Source organism: Oryctolagus cuniculus, chromosome 16 (genome assembly GCF_051225735.1).
Source record: "Oryctolagus cuniculus isolate XC-2025 breed Fujian yellow rabbit chromosome 16, ASM5122573v1, whole genome shotgun sequence".
NCBI classification, from domain to species: Eukaryota; Metazoa; Chordata; class Mammalia; order Lagomorpha; family Leporidae; genus Oryctolagus; species Oryctolagus cuniculus.
The window spans coordinates 17,751,838-17,768,184 of record NC_142882.1 but is presented as its reverse complement, the minus strand read 5'-3'; the positions used below and the strand labels follow the sequence as shown (position 1 = coordinate 17,768,184).

General features: G+C 41.6%; 1 long non-coding RNA gene and 1 pseudogene across 4 annotated transcripts in view; one reads left to right on the top strand and one right to left on the bottom strand.

Annotated features, from left to right (window-relative positions):
* Positions 1 to 5,165: 5,165 nt before the first annotated feature.
* LOC149121561 (uncharacterized) overlaps positions 5,166 to 16,347 on the bottom strand; it is a 73,331-nt gene continuing 62,149 nt past the window's right edge. Inside the window, exons 2-5 of one of the 4 annotated variants that reach the window (XR_016223352.1) lie at positions 15,887 to 15,967; positions 7,285 to 7,478; positions 6,479 to 6,548; positions 5,166 to 5,663 (exon numbers count right to left, since the gene is read on the bottom strand). This is a non-coding gene — a long non-coding RNA (uncharacterized LOC149121561). Of the gene's footprint in view, positions 5,664 to 6,478; positions 6,549 to 7,284; positions 7,479 to 11,404; positions 11,703 to 14,297; positions 14,893 to 15,886; positions 15,971 to 16,347 lie in introns of those variants that run through there. The other 3 variants (XR_016223350.1, XR_016223353.1, XR_016223351.1) reach the window with 3 other exon arrangements.
* On the top strand, positions 10,791 to 14,033 carry LOC149121563 (olfactory receptor 7E178-like; annotated as a pseudogene).

Genomic DNA, 16,347 nt, shown 5'->3' with positions numbered 1-16,347 from the left:
ATAGAAACCTCACTTGTAAATTGCTCTAATCCAAAATATAGACACAGGGCTGGGTACTGGATGCTTATTTCCTTTTCTTTTTATTGTGGAACTTGCATTATGAATATATTGCTCTGCTGACAGTCTCCTATGAGTCCCTCTTGTGCTCTTACTTCTCTTCATTCTTCCCCTTTGGTTCCTTTGATTTTGTAATTCCAGGGGCTCAGTCCTTATGCTGACTGATGTTTCCTCTCTTATAGAGTGCTCCTGAGCACTATACTGAACACTCCACATACCCACCGTGTTATTTATCACTAATTCTCCATTTGCTTTTTTAAAAAAGATTTATTTATTTGAAAGGCAGGAATTACAGAGATAGGAGAGCGAGAGTGAGAGAGAGAGAGAGAGAAGGAGAGTGAGAGTGAGAGAGAGAAATCTTCCATCTGCTGGTTCATTCCCCAAATGGCCACATTGGCCAGTGTTGGGCCAGGCCTAAGTCAGGATCTAGGAACCTCATCCAGGTGTCCCATATGGGTGGCAGGAACCCAACTACTAGGGCCACTTTCTGTTGCTTTCCCAGGCACATTAGCAGGGAGCTGAATGGGGAATGGAGCATCCAGGACTTGAACTGGCCCCTGTATGGATTACAGTGTTGCAGGTGGTGGCTTAACTTGTTATGCCACAATGCCAGCCCCTCTGTTTGCTTTTTATATCTCTTTATTGTTATTCACATTCTGCTCAGGTGTTGCTTTCCTGAATCCTTTCAGTCATCTATCTGTGTCCTCTTTTAGCTTACTGACCATCTTTAAGATACTCAAATGTGTTGTCAGACCTTCAATATCTCCATTTCTTTAAGGCAGACTGAGTAGCTTATTTATGGGCATTTAATTTGTTCCTTTGACTGGGCCATATTTCTTTGTTTCTATGCATTCTCTGTATTCTCTGTTGAGATCTGAATATTGAAAAAAAAGGCTTCTCCCAGTCTTTATGGATTGGTGTCATACAGGGAAAGACATTCACCAATACACTGGCTAGAGATTGTGGTGGACAGCCTAAGGTTTTCTGGGGAGCATCTTCTCTGCGCTTGTGTGTGTGTGTGTGATTTTGTAGATGGAGGAGTTTGACTTTGTTCTCAAGGACTCATCCTCTCTTGCTCCCCTTGGTGATCTTCTGTGGTCCTGCAGTTTCTGTAACAAGATGTACTGCCACTGTTCTTAGGGGCCCCTGATCTGGTCCCCACACTGCATTGCCATCACTTTAGTTTTATAAGTCAGGAAAGTCATGAACCAGCTCCTCAGGAAGCTCCTGAGAAGACAGAACCGTGGATGAACACGGCACCTTCACTTTATCTCCCAAGAGAAAACCAGGGACTTGGGAATTTAATTCTTCTTCTGCCCCATGGTTCCTGGTATAGAGGGATGTGGTGGGTAAATGCAACACATGCTCTTATCTGTTGACGTAGCTCTCCTTGGCTTTGTGCCCCTTGGGGAGGTGCAATCTCTTAATTGGTTTGTGGGGTTGTCAGAAAGGCAATTTGGTCCATGGATGTTGTGACAGCATAGGTTTGTGAGGGAAATGAAGATCTGGGTCGTCTTCTTCCACCTTCCTCACAGATATCACTATGGCCCAAAGTGTATTTCATTAAAGACTTACTGAGCTGATAACACATGCTAGACATCAAACGAAAATGTAGTCAGGAATGAAATGATGAGCAAAAATCTGAAGCCAACTTCTACACAGAATGTGCAGAAGTTGACCTTCCACACAGAATGATTGCAGCTGATAGTGACATCATTGGAGAGATTCTGTGGTAGAAAGGCAATGAGTCACTCCTTGGATTACATGACTATGGATACACCATGGAGCACTATGGTGGAATCTAAATATACACACAATACAGAGATGGATCTGCGCATCTGACAGTTCTCTGAGTGGGAAATTTGGTGGACAGTGTGATGGTTTTATGTATTTTATAATATTCTGGGAAAAGGAGGGATATATGTACATTCTTGTGCTGCTTACAGACCAACATCAAGAGTACTGTTTATGCCTAAAGTGCTCAACCAATAAGAAGAAATATCAGCCTATGCCTTCAGACTTCCAGATGCTGGTTCCAGGGACAGACATTCTGCACAGCAGTAAAGATGCCACTGGGGATGCATGTGCTCCATATTTGAGTGCCTGGATTTGAGTCGTGTTAATGTGCACCCTGAGAGATGGCAGATGATGGCTCAGTAATTTAGTCCCTACCACCTACAAGGGAGATCCTGGTTGATTCCAGCTCCTGACTTCCTCCTGATTCAGCATTGGCTCTGTGGGCATATGAGGAGGGAATCAATGATGTAATATCTCTCTGTCTTTCTTTGTATGTTTCTGTCATTCAAATAAAAAATAAATGAAAAAAAATTATAAAAAATACCATGCTGGCATTAGTAAAGTAAATTGTCCCTGTATCTCCTCCTCTAGAGTCACTGAGATGGGGAACCCTATGACTGGTTGTGGAAGACAACCTCCACTCTTACTGCTCACTAGGCATCAAAGTGTAATGGACGCTCACTCTCCTGTAATGCCCCACAGCTAAGAAGTCCAGCCCAGCAGGTTCTGTGGGACACAGTGGATACAAGAGGGACTGTTGGATGAATTATTTCCTCAAATCCAGGACTAACATGGTAGTGGGGATAAGTAGATTTACCAGCCCCAAAGTGAGAAGTGTCAGCCCAAAGGCAAGAATTTTATTATCTTGGTTCATGGGGGAATTGAGAACCACCAGAAGAAATTCTGCTTTCCTTCCACCCTGGTACTCTCCAGAGTCAGCACATTTCCACAGCTACGTGCCCCACTACAAGGACAACTGAAGACAAGTTTGCATACAAGGTGGGTCTTTTAAATTTCGTGGAAAATGTATATTATGAAGTACTCTTTTATTTCCACTTTTCTATATCTTTTTGAAGTACCCTCTTTATTTGCTACTCCTAAGTTGAAGTACAATGTATATTAAATATGTAAAAAATAATAGTTTTGTAATACTTCCATGTAATGACAGAAGAGACATAACTTCAAAAAAATACTCATTCAAGTTAGTAAAAAGCCAAGGTACCAAGTGATGACACAGCAACCTAAGCGAGTGCTTAGCAAGTGAAATGGGAAGCAGACTTGAGAGACTAGTGCTGAGAAACAGGAAATCATATTCTTTGCATAGAAAATCTAATTTTCCCTACATGATTAATCCAGAGGATTGACAGATATAAAAATTACACACTGTTTTGTGGAATCGAGAGACAGATTTCTGAAATATATGTAAAGATCTTGCAACTTGAAAGCAAAGGAAAACAGGTGAGCTTCTTTGTGTCAAGTCTCCTGGTACACTTACTTTTCCCTAATCAACACCATTAATTTGAGCAAGTCCTCAGACTGGGTAACATGGACCCACTGGCTAATGAGGAGCTCTGTGCATTGAACCCCCAGGGTCTTCCAGGTTTCTTCCAGCACCTTTCCCCAAGATCTTCCAGCACCTTTAGACCTTGACTTTGCCAGTGGAATTCCAGTAGCTCCATACAATGATCCGTACCATTGTGAGCATCTGTATCTGGAGGACATGGCCTGAGTCTGTCTCCTTCCCAGTCCTTAGTGAAGAATGTGAGGCTCCACGGCGCTCCAGGCAGAAGAGGAGCAGAGGAGCAGTCACCACTTAGCATGCTTCAGCCGAGAGGCAGCGTAGCTCAGTAAGTGCTGAGGGAGAAGGAATAGGATCTGGGAATGTCAGGAACATTGCTTTCTCATCACCAGGACGAAAATGACTGCTGGGATAGACAGATGGGAAGGAACCAGGCAAAATTTCTGCTCAGAAATTTGTGAGGTTTATGTTCTTGGTTCTCAGAGGGGTTGAAAGCTCTCATTCAGAGTTTTTCTTGAAATGAGTTATTCTTCCCACTGTGATCTCTTTCATGTTGATAGCACATGAGTCTGTATAAACTATCCCTGAACACTCAAACAAGATCATGAAGGTTATGGGAAGGGTGCCAGTAACCAAAGCATCTTGAAATTTTATTGAAAACTTTATAACTGCCAGTGTCTGAACTCTACATCCTGAGTCACTTGTTTCATGTCATTACATAATCTCCCAAGTTACGATGCACACACTTTTATTCTATAGAAGAGGAGAGGATCTCAGAACTTTTGTTTGACTTGAATCAGGGGTTGTCAGGTAGAAGAAGGAGCCAATTTTGGATCGGGTGGGCTGATTTCAGACAAGCAATGTAACCCACATTCCCCGCTGATGACTCAAGCAGTCATTTCACTTTTCTGTCCCTTCAAAGAAGAAAATGCCTGTTAATTTTACTCTTTCTTTGGGTTTCTTTGTAGACTATGGCAGGCAGCAGCCAATGACATGTGACTGAATTCAAAGGCAAAGATCACAGGCGGAGCAGGCACAGGGTCATTCAGGGAAGATTTCTCTCCAGTGATTTCACTTTGGCTTTCAACTTCCTCTACTTCTCTTATAATCATCCTACTTAATCTCAGAAAGAGACATTAAGATGAGGTGTGAGGTTTTATTTCCACTGTAGAAACTGAAAGAGATTAACAATGGATCTCAGAGGTACCTAATGTTTTAACCTCTGGAACTCTGCTTAACACATTCTGCTGATTGGGAGACAGTGTAGACCTTTAATCATCAGATCCAGAGACCATGCAGTTTTGAATACTGTCCAATCTGCTGATTATTCCTGTGTTGTAGAGGATGTTTTCAGGATCTTTGACATGGGGCATTGTCATCTGAGCTGATACTTCATTGAGTAATGAATGAACTTAGAATAGAAGCTTCCTATGTGATCTATAAGTAATAGATGAATCAAAAGGGAGAAAAATTTTAGGTATGCTTGTTACTATATTAAGGTTGATAATCATATCATTCACTAAAATATAACCTGCTTGATACTGTGCCTTCCTATTTCTGTACCAGGATTTGTTGCTCTTGTCCTTGTTTGAGAACTTCAAAACATTCATGGAGAAATGGAATGAAATATTTGAATTCATTTTGGCCCAAACCTGTTTTTTAAATCCATGCACAAGTTTTTCATAATACACATTTCCACATATTATCAAAATTTTATATCCAAAACTATTTTTGCATTAAAATGAACTCAAAATTTAATTTTCATTCTGACAAAACATTTTACAGTGTAAGTATATCCTCACAAATGTATATGTATATATAAGTTGTGCATTTTGGGAAGAATGGCAATCTTTCATTTTTGAATCCTTAGATCCCATTTGTTGCTTGGCCCAGAGGAGGCATAAAAAAAATCTCTGCAACATATAGAGGAAAGCCTTGCCTGGCTCATAATCATTGGGTGTAACTGTGTGGCTTCAATACACTTGGTGCTTTCTTGTCATTACCTTCACACCTTTCAGGAATGTGAAATAGAAACAGAACCTCAGAATACTATGTGCTTTTTGTCTCTGTGAAGGACACATGCAATTTCAGTTAATAGAATCTATAGCATAACCATTGTTTGAGTATTGAAAAATTAAGGCGGAGATGGTCTGAGCTACAATAAAAGGAAAATGCAGAGAATAGGGAGGAGGGAGACATTGTTGCCCAAGGTGAGACTCCTGTTCGAGTTGCCATCATTGCAGCCTCAGCTGACCTTTGAGGATGGCATCCATCAACAAAGCTGGTATTTCTGTAAAGACAGAATCTGTATTTAGAAGAAGCACAACAGTGATGTGTTTTAGTTCTAACTTCCCCTCGGTGCTAACCTGTCACAGATATGGGTATATTCTTCCTATGTCTAGCGGACAACACAATTACCAAGAGGTGGAGAGATTTATACACATTGTTGAGTGTTGTAGGTGACTGACATAGGACTAAACGTTGATTTTTCCAATCACTTCCCAGGGCCACGTACTCTCCACTTGAACCAAGTGGAATTATTATTCCTCTCACAAGATGAAATTTCTTAGTGAGTTTTCATGGAAGGATTACTACCACACATTACACAGGGAGATATTTGATGGTCTATCTAAAGGGGAAATAGTTAATAATGATTGATATTGTATTGGAACAGCAGATGCAGCTGATTATTAGTAAGATTGAAATTTCATCAAGTTTTGCAACTCAAACAATTTCACACACACATCTTCGAGAAATATTCCTATGTGTGGTATGGAAAGAAGCACAGACATTTTGGAAACATGGTCATACACTCAGGTAGACAGATTAAATGTGGACTTCTCAAGTGAGGAATGGACAGACAAAGTGTTTGAAGAAGACCAATGTACTTCACAGAGAAAATAAAACGGAACATCAATTCACACTAGTATATATCAGGAGCAGTAGGTATAGCATACTACTCCAATGAGCCCCAAAATACTTCACAGGTAAATTTTAAAGAAAACTATTTAAGGATCCCTAAATCAGTACTGGCACAAGGAGCTTGTATTTTGCTGCAGTGAATGAAGCCTCAGGTGGGGAAGCTTGCAACTGGTGTCACAGTACCTGGTTCAGGTCTCGACCACTCCACTTCTGATCCAATTCCTGCTCATGTGCACTCTGGAGGCAGTACAGACTCAAATAAAATGAAAAATGAATAAGAATGTAGTAAAATACTTACAGAAGCTTCTTTCCCACAGACTTACAATGTGAACAATTATTGTTCCACATTTACAGATGAGGAAACTGTTCAAGTACATTTACATTCTTTTCTGGAATTCTTACTTTTACAATTCTTTTCTTGATTCAATCACAATATGAGCTAGTAATATAATAAACTGGAATTGCCTTTAGGCAGCCAGAATTAGAGAATTGCAACCAATGAATCAAGAAGGTATAACATGAAAATATTATGCACAGGAAGTTTGGGACTCCAATGACCTTGCCCTTCCCTGATACCAAATATCTCAACTTAAATAAGGGCACTTATGATCATAAAAACTATAAAGCAGTCTTACCAGGTCTCTATAGAAAAGAGAGGAAAAATGGAAACAATATTTAAGGAAGATACAGCTCTCACATAGCAGATCATACAGGGTAGATGAGAGCATGAGAGCAAAGGGGATAGATAAAAACATGAATAAAATTTTAAAAATTCAGGTATTTCTAAATAGTCCATTATTTCTAAATATTGGACAGGTAAGAATACACTAATATAACATTTGTGGTCAGTGGTTTCATATGGTCATGCACATTTAATTAAAGCATACTTATGAACGTCTGCCATCCACTGATGATGAGGATGGATGTACTTGATGACTTTAAAGAGACAAACAGGAGTGATTAAGATGTCCTCCTCCCACCTGGGGTACCTGGGTTGGATTCCTGGCTCTGGGCTGTGACTCGGCTTCCTGCCAGTGCAGACTGTGAGAGGAAGAGGTGACAGCACAAGCAGTCGGGCCCCTGCTACCCATGTGGGAGACCTGGATTGAGTTCCAGCTCCCAGCCTCTGCATTGGTCTGCCACACACAGTACAGGCATCTTGGGAGTCTCCCTGTATGTCAGACTTTCAGAGAAAAAGAGATAACAGAGAGAAACCAGAAAACCTAAGAATGATGAAACCCTATACACAACAATAGTTTCCAACCATGAAAAGCAAGTGCAATTTAGAGTCTAGATAATGCAGTCCTTACTTTGGAGTACTTATAAATATTTTCAGTCAAATGAGCTTTTGTCATGGCCTGAGAAGAAAATAAGATATATTCGATTGCTCTTCATTTCCTTGAATTAGAATGATGTTGTCCTAGAGGGGGAAAATGAACTTCCTGTTCTTTCTGTTAGAAGACTTAGTTGCATTTGGTTGTGATCACAGACAGTGCTCAACTCAGGTGAGTGTCTAAAGCAGGTGTGCATAGATGGAGAAGAGGAACACAGAAACCAATCAGAAGGAGCTCTAGGAAGACTGAGTCTGTCACTGTGGAGGAAGATGGCAGAGGTTGTATGTCTCCAAGTGTGAAACAGAGGTGGTAGTCTTGAAAAAGATGTAAAAATATTGATTACTGGAGGTTGGGAGTCATGGAATAAGTTTAAGTGTTTTGGATGAAAAAATAAGGGAAAAGGCCAGAACTGTGGCACAGTGAGTAAAGCTGCTGCCTGCAACACCGGCATCCCACATGGGTGCCAGTTTCAGCCCTGGCTGCTCCACTTCTAGTCCTGCCCCCTACTAATGCACCTGGGAAAGCAGTGGAGGTGGGCCCAAGTGCTTGGGCCCCTGTGCCCATACGGGAGATCTGAAAGAAGCTCCTGACTCCTGGCTTTGGCCTGTCCCAGCTCCAGCTATTGCAGCCTTTTGGGACGCCAACCAGTGAATGGAAGATCTCTCTCTCTCTCTTTCGCTCTCTTTCTTCCTCTTTCTGTTAACTCTTTCAAATAAATAAATAAATAGTCTTTATAATAATTGGGGAAGATGGGTGTGGTTCACTGTAACAAAGATATTAATATGTGATGTAATAGGGGACATAGGATGAGGGGTATATGGGGACTCAATGTATTACTACCTCACAATTTTTTGTATATTTAAAACTATTCTGACATAAAGTGTTAAAAAATGATGATATAACTGTTAGTAAATAAATTATTTGAAAAGTCCAAAAGTTCACTGATTCTTTGTTGTACTTGAACCTGCTGTTGAATCTCTATAGAATATTCTAACTGAGTTATTTTATTCTTTATCTCCAAAATTTATTTTTTTTATAGTTTGTTACCTTTATTTTCATTTATTCCTTTTTTTCTGGTTGCACAGTTGATCTCTTTGTGTCATCTCTTAGCTAGCTGACAGTCTTTGAGATTATTTTGAAATTGTTGTTTAAAAATCAAATATCTCCAATCTTTATTTTTAAAAAGATTTTATTTATTAGACAAGTAGAGTTACAGACAGTGAGAGAGAGAGAGAGAGAGAGAGAGAAAGAGAGAGACAGGTCTTCCTTCTGTTGGTTCATTCCCCAAATGGCCGCAACGGCTGGAGCTGCACCGATCTGAAGCCAGAAGCCAGGTGCTTATTTCCTGGTCCTCCATGTGGGTGTAGGGGCCCAAGCACTTGGGCCATCTTCTACTGCTATCCAAGGCCACAGCCGAGAGCTGGATCAGAAGAGAGGCAACTGGAACTAGAACCGGTGCTCTTATGGGATGCCAGTGCCACAAGCAGAGGTTTAACCTAGTGTGCCACAATGCCTGCCCTTCTCCGTATCTTTAAAGAGGGTTTAGTAACTTATTTCTCGTGAAACAATTTGTTCCTTTGGGTCATATTTCCCAGTTTCTATGCATTCCTTTTGTTCTCTGGTTAGATGTGATCATTGGGGAAAACATCTTCCCCAAGTTTTCTGGACTGGATTCATATGGGGAAGCACCTTCACGGAGATTGTTGGGGACTCTCAAACCTTTGCTGGGAGGCATCTTCTCTGGGCTGTGTGTGAGTTTATAGTTGTTGTCAAGAGCGCATCTTCATCTCTGCCTGGTGTCTTGCTTCTGGTACTGAAGTTCCTCTGGCAGGATAACTAGGTGTTTCCATAGTTCTCAGTGGCTCCTAATCTGGTACCCATAGGCCACTGCCGTTTCCATTAGAACTCCAAATCAGGCAAGGTATAATGCACTTCCTCAGGTAGCCCCTGAGAGGACAACACATCTTCTCTTTCCCTTCCAAGACAGATGCTAGGAGTTGGGGGGTTTCTGCTTATCCTGAGATGGTGTTTCTGGCACTGGCAGGGCCTTGGCTGACAAACACAAAGAATGCTGCCATCCACTCTGGGGAAGTACCTTTTGGCTTTGTGTTCATCTGGGCATGATGTAAAGCCTTAACCGGCTTGTGGAGCTCTTACAGAGAATTTGGTCCATGGATGTTGTTAAGTCAGGACTCTGTGGGTGAAATGAAGACCTGGGACTTCCTATTCATTTTTCTTAATGATATCAGCATGGCCAACATTGTATTTTATTAACCACTAATGAATTGATGACACTCATTAAAAAATCTAAAGAAAATACATTCTGGAGCAAAATGAACACTACATGATGCACAAAAATCATACATTACTGGAATCACTTGTGAATTTTGCCACAAAATGGCTACAGCCTGTTGTGATGTTGGGAGATTCTGGTGGATAAAGAGAAACCAGGATCACCTCTTTGGACTAGTTGGCTGTGGATACATCATGAAGCAGTATGAGTGGAAACTCTATCAGTACAAACATAGAGACAGTTGTCCTGCAGGAGAATCTGAGAGCATGACGATTTGATGGGGGTTCAGCTGAAAGGTAGCCTGGTCATTGCATAACCTTATTGCGTACAGATGTTAGCACTTAAAGTGTGCAAGATCACATGAGTGGCAATATCAGCCTGTGCTTTTAGACTTTCAGAATTCTGCTCCCGGGGTGGGCATTTAGCACAGCAATGCCTAAATCCCGCAATGTAGCATGTAAAAGCCACTGCCTGCAGTTCTGGCATCCCATATGTGAGCTGGTTTGATTTCAGGCTGTTCCACTTCTGATCCAGCTCTCTGCTATGGCCTGGGAAAGCAGTAGAAGATGGCCCAAGTGCTTGGACCCCTGCACCTGCATGAGAGACCCAGAAAAAGCTCTAGGCTCCTGGCTTTGGATTGAGGCAGCTCCGGCCCTTGTAGACATCTGGGGAGGAACTGGTGGATGGAAGAACTCTTAGAACTCTTTTTCTCTCTGCCTCTGCCTCTCTATAACTTTGCCTTTCCAATAAACAAATACATCTTATAAAAAATTGTATTGCACCAAAATTTTTCTCATTAGTTCAATTATTCTAAGAACATTAAAGCATGTGCTATACACATAACTGGTTGAACTGAAAACATGTGCATGTGCTGATTGCCTGTTTGTGTGCTTCCTTTTACCAACACTTTTTTTTCAGAAGGATTCCAGGGTGTATTGAAACACAAAATATCACATGTGTCACAGAATTCCATTTCATGGGCTTCTCAGAGGATCCAGCACTGCAGCCCCTCCTCTTTGTGCTGGTCCTGTCCATGTACCTAGTCACGGTGCTCAGGAACCTGCTCATCACCCTGGTCATCATCTCGGACTCCCACCTCCACACACCCATGTACTTTTTCCTCTGCAACCTGTCCTTGGCTGATGTGGGTTTCACCTCCACCACGGTTCCCAAGATGATTGTGGACATCCACACTCACAGCACAGTCATCTCCTATGTGGGCTGCCTAACACAGATGTCTCTATTATCTTTGGGTGCATGGATGATTTGCTTCTGACCGTGATGGCCTATGACTGGTTTGTCGCCATCTGTCACCCCCTGCATTTCCAGGTAATCATGAACCCCTGCCGCTGTGGCTTCTTAGTTTCAGTGTCTTTTGTGTTCAGCCTTTTGGATTCCCTGCTACACAGTTTGATGGTCTTGAAAGTTACCTGTTTCAAGGATGTTGAAATTTCTGGCTGGCATCACAGCTCAATAGGCTAATCCTCCACCTTGTGCCAGCACACCAGGTTCTATTCCCGGTTGGGACACTGGATTTTGTCCTGGTTGCCCCTCTTCCAGGCAAGCTCTCTGCTGTGGCCTGGGAGTGTAATGGAGGATGGCCCAAGAGCTTTGGCCCTGCACCCCATGGGAGACCAGGAGAAGCACTTGGCTCCTGCCTTCGGATCAGCAAGGTGCGCCGGCTGCAGCACTGTGGTCGTGGCAGCCATTGGAGGGTGAACCAATGGCAAAAGGAAGACCTTTCTCTCTGTCTGTCTCTCTCTCTCCCTGTCCACTCTGCCTGTAAAAAAAAAAAAAGAAATTTCTAATTTCTTCTGTGACCCTTCTCAACTTTTCTTTTTTTTTTTTTAACTTTTATTTAATGAATATAAATTTCCAAAGTACGACTTATGGATTACAATGGCTTCCCCCCCATACCGTCCCTCCCACCCACAACCCTCCCCTTTCCCACTCCCTCTCCCCTTCCATTCACATCAAGATTCATTTTCGATTATCTTAATATACAGAAGATCATCTTCGTATACATTAAGTAAGGATTTCAACAGTTTGCTCCCACACAAAAACATAAAGTGGAAAATAATAGATGATTTTTTTTAAATGATGATGAAATCAGATCAGACCTATTGTCATGTTTAAACCCAGTGAGAGTCAAGTTGGGAATTGATAATTTCTTTTTTTTTTTTTTTTTACAGAAGATCAGTTTAGTATGCATTAAGTAAAGATTTCAACAGTTTGCACCCCCATAGAAACACAAAATGAAATATACTGTTTGAGTACTCGTTATAGCATTAAGCCTCAATGTACAGCACATTAAGGACAGAGATCCTACATGAGGAGTAAGTGCAGAGTGACTCCTGTTGTTGACTTTACCAATTGACACTCTTGTCTATGGCATCAGTAATCTCCCTATGCTCCAGTCATGAGTTTGCAAGGCTATGGAAGCCCTCTGAGTTCTCCGACTCTTATCTTGTTTAGACAAGGTCATAGTCAAAGTGGAGGTTCTCTCCTCCCTTCAGAGAAAGGTACCTCCTTCTTTGAAGACCTGTTCTTTCCACTGGGATCTCACTCACAGAGATCTTTTGCCAGAGTGTCTTGGCTTTCCATGCCTGAAATACTCTCATGGGCTTTTCATCCAGATCCTAATGCCTTTAGGGCTGATTCTGAGGCCAGAGTGCTATTTAGGACATCTGCCATTCTATGAGTCTGCTGAGTATCTCACTTCCCATGTTGGATCACTCTCCCCTTTATTTATTCTATCGGTTAGTGTTAGCAGGTACTAGACTTGTTTATGTGCTCCCTTTGACTCTTAGTCCTTTCATTATGATCAATTGTGAACTGAAATTGATCACTTGGAGTAGTGAGATGGCATTGGTACATGCCACCTTGATGGGATTGAATTGGAATCCCCTGGTATGTTTCTAACTCTACCATTTGGGGCAAGTCAGCTTGAGCATGTCCCAAATTATACATCTCTTCCCTCTCTTATTCCCACTCTTATGTTTAACAGGGATCACATTTCAGTTAATTTTCAACACTTAAGAATAACTGTGTATTAATTACAGAATTAAACCAGTCATATTAAGTAGAACAGACAAAAAAATACTAAGAGGGATAATGTATTAAGTTGTTCATTAACAGTCAGGGCTATGCTGATCAAGTCACCATTTCCCATAGTGTCCATTTCACTTCAGCAGGTTTCCTTTTTGGTGTTCAGTCAGTTGTCACCGATCAGGGAGAACATATGGTATTTGTCCCTTTGGGACTGGCTTATTTCACTCAGCATGATGTGTTCCAGATTCCTCCATTTTGTTGCAAATGACTGGATTTCGTTGTTTCTTACTGCGGTATAGTATTCTTCTGTGACCCTTCTCAACTTTTCAGTCTTGCCTGCTCTGACTCCTTTGACAATGACATAGTCAGGTATCTTGTTGGCACCATGTATATTTTTTTCCTATCTCAGGGATCCTCTTCTCTTACTATAAAATCATTTCTTCCATTCTGAGAGTCCCATCACCAGGTGGGAGGTACAGAGCCTTCGCCACCTGTGGCTCTCACCTGTCGGTCGTTTGCTTATTTTATGGAACAGCCATTGGGGTGTATTTCAGCTCAGCTTTCTCAGTTTCTCCCGGAAAGGGTGCCTTGGCCTCAGTGGTGTACACTGTGGTCACCCCCATGCTCAACCCCTTTATCTACAGCCTGAGGAACAGGGACATCAAGAGGGCCCTGTGGAGGCTCCTCAGGAAAACAGGCTCATCTCAGTCCCTGCTCCATGCGTCTGGACTCTTGGTGGGAGCTGCAGCAAAATGAAGCTCTCGACCTATAAATCTCACTTTTCTCCATACATGATGTGTGAGGCTGGTGCTCTGCAGATTTTGTGTCTGGTTATTTTTTCTTTTGGTCCTTTTAATGAGGCATATTATAGATTTTTTATATATTTTTCATACATAACCAGAGACTGGGAGGAATGAAGCGATAAAAGGCTTTTGGAGAAAAACTAAGAGAAGCTGTGTGTGGATCCATAATTGTGACAAAGACATTAATGAACTATTAATACAGGAAATGATGAGGTGAGGGGTGTAGGGGAATTCTTCGTATGACTACCTCACAATCTATGTTGCATAAATTTAAACCTATTCTGAAATAAAATGTTAAAAATGTACAACTGTCAATAAAACTTATTTGTAAAGTTAAAAAAGCCACTGATTCTTCTTGATACCTGCTGAACACTCCACTGAATATCCCAATAAAGGTATGGTGTTCTTCATCTTCTATATTTCTGCTCATTTTTCCTTTTAGAGTTTATGTCTCTGTATTTTTATTACCATTTTGCTAGTTCATCATTTTCCTGATTGCTTTTTTTTTACGTTTCATCTGTGTTATCTGTTAGCATACTGATAATATTTAAGTGGTTATTGTGAGTTTGCTGTGGGATGATGAAATATCTTCATTCCTTTAGGAAGATGTAGTACTTTATCTCTGGAGATGCAGTTTGTTAATTTGATTAGGTGAGATTTCCATGTTTCCATGCATTCTCGTACTCTCCATGGATATTTGAGCATTGGGGGAAAAAGCATCTCCCAGTCCTTATGTATGAGCTTCCAACAGGGAAAGACCTTCACAACAAATGTCTAAAGATTGTGGGTGACACCCAAAACTTCCCTGGGCTTCTGTGTGAGATTTGTGCAATTAAAGGGGTTAGCCTTTGTTCTCCAGAGCTCATTGCCTCAACCTCCCCCTAGTGTCTGTTTGTGGTACTGCACCACCTCTCAGGGCAGTTAGTACTATTTAATGCCATTACCATGGGAGCTCCAAGGCAGGCAAGGTATGAACCAGTTCCTCAGGCAGCCCTGAGAAGACAGAACTTGGGATGAACACTCCACCTTCTCTTTCCCTTCCATGAGAGATTGGAACTCCCTCCCAGGAGCTGGGATTCTTCTCATTCTGCTATGCTGTTTCTGGGACAGGGAGCTCTGTAGTGGGAAAATGCAACAAACGTGTTTTTTTTTCAACTTTTATTTAATGAATATAATTTTCCAAAGTACAGCTTATGGATTACAATGGCTTCCCCCCCATAACTTCCCTCCCACCCACAACACTCCCCTCTCCCCTTACTCTCCCCTTCTATTCACATCAAGATTCATTTTCAATTCTCTTTATATACAGAAGATCAATGTAGCATATATTAAGTAAAGCTTTCAACAGTTTGCACAGAAACACAAAGTGTAAAGCTTTCAACATTTTACACAGAAACACAAAGTGTAAAATACTGTTTGAGTACTAGTTATAGCATTAACTCACAATGTACAGCACATTAAGGACTCCTACATGAGGAGTAAGTGCACAGTGACTCCTGTAGTTGACTTAACAAATTGACACTCTTGTGTATGGTGTCAATAATCACCCTAGGCTACAGTCATGAGTTGCCAAGGCTATGGAGGCCTTCTGAGTTTACCGACTCTCATTGTATTTAGACAAGGTCATAGTCAAAGTGGAAGTTCTCTCCTTCCTTCAGAGAAAGGTACCTCCTTTGATGACCTGTTCTTTCCACTGGGATCTCACTCACAGAGATCTTTCACTTAGGTCATTTTCTTTTTGCCAGAGTGTCTTGGCTTTCCATGCCTGAAATACTGTCATGGGCTTTTCAGCCAGTTCTGAATGCTTTAAGGGCTGATTCTGAGGCCAGAGTGCTGAACAAACATATTTTGATACACTTCTCCCTGGCTTTGCACTCATCTAGGCTGACACAATCTCTGAACTGTTTGTGGAGTTCTAACAAAGGCAATTTGGTCCAAAATGTTGGTAAATCCAATCCCAATGAGGGAAATGAAGAGCTAGAGTTTCCTATATCATCACCTTCTTGATGTCACTAATCTCCAAAGTATACTGCATTAAAGCCTTAATGACATAATAACACACATTAAAATACCTAAGGAAAATACATTCTGGTGTGCAATGATCACTTACGTGGAGAGCAAACATCAGAGGCCTCTGTACTGGCAGCATTTGTTGAATGGCTACAGCTGTTTGTGACATCATAGGGAGATGCTGCTGGAAGAAGAGAAATCATGGTTATTTCTTTGGACTACATGACTGATGATACACCATGGAGCAGTATGGTAAACTGTGTAACTACAAGATGCAGAGATACACCCACCCAACTGACAGTTCTGCAGGAAGATGTGGCTGAGAGCAGGTCATTTTATGGGTTGTGTAATGTGCTGGGGAGAAGATAGATAGATGCACAGCCTTGTGGTGCTTACACACCAACATCAGAGACCCACTGTTCAGTGCTTAAGTGCTCAAGAAATTCTGAGAAAATATCCTGTGCAATCTTAATGTTAGTGCACGGGGCAAGCATTTGGCATGGCAGTTAAGATGCCACTGGGGATGCAGGCATCTTAGTTTTGAGTGCCTGGGTTTGAGTC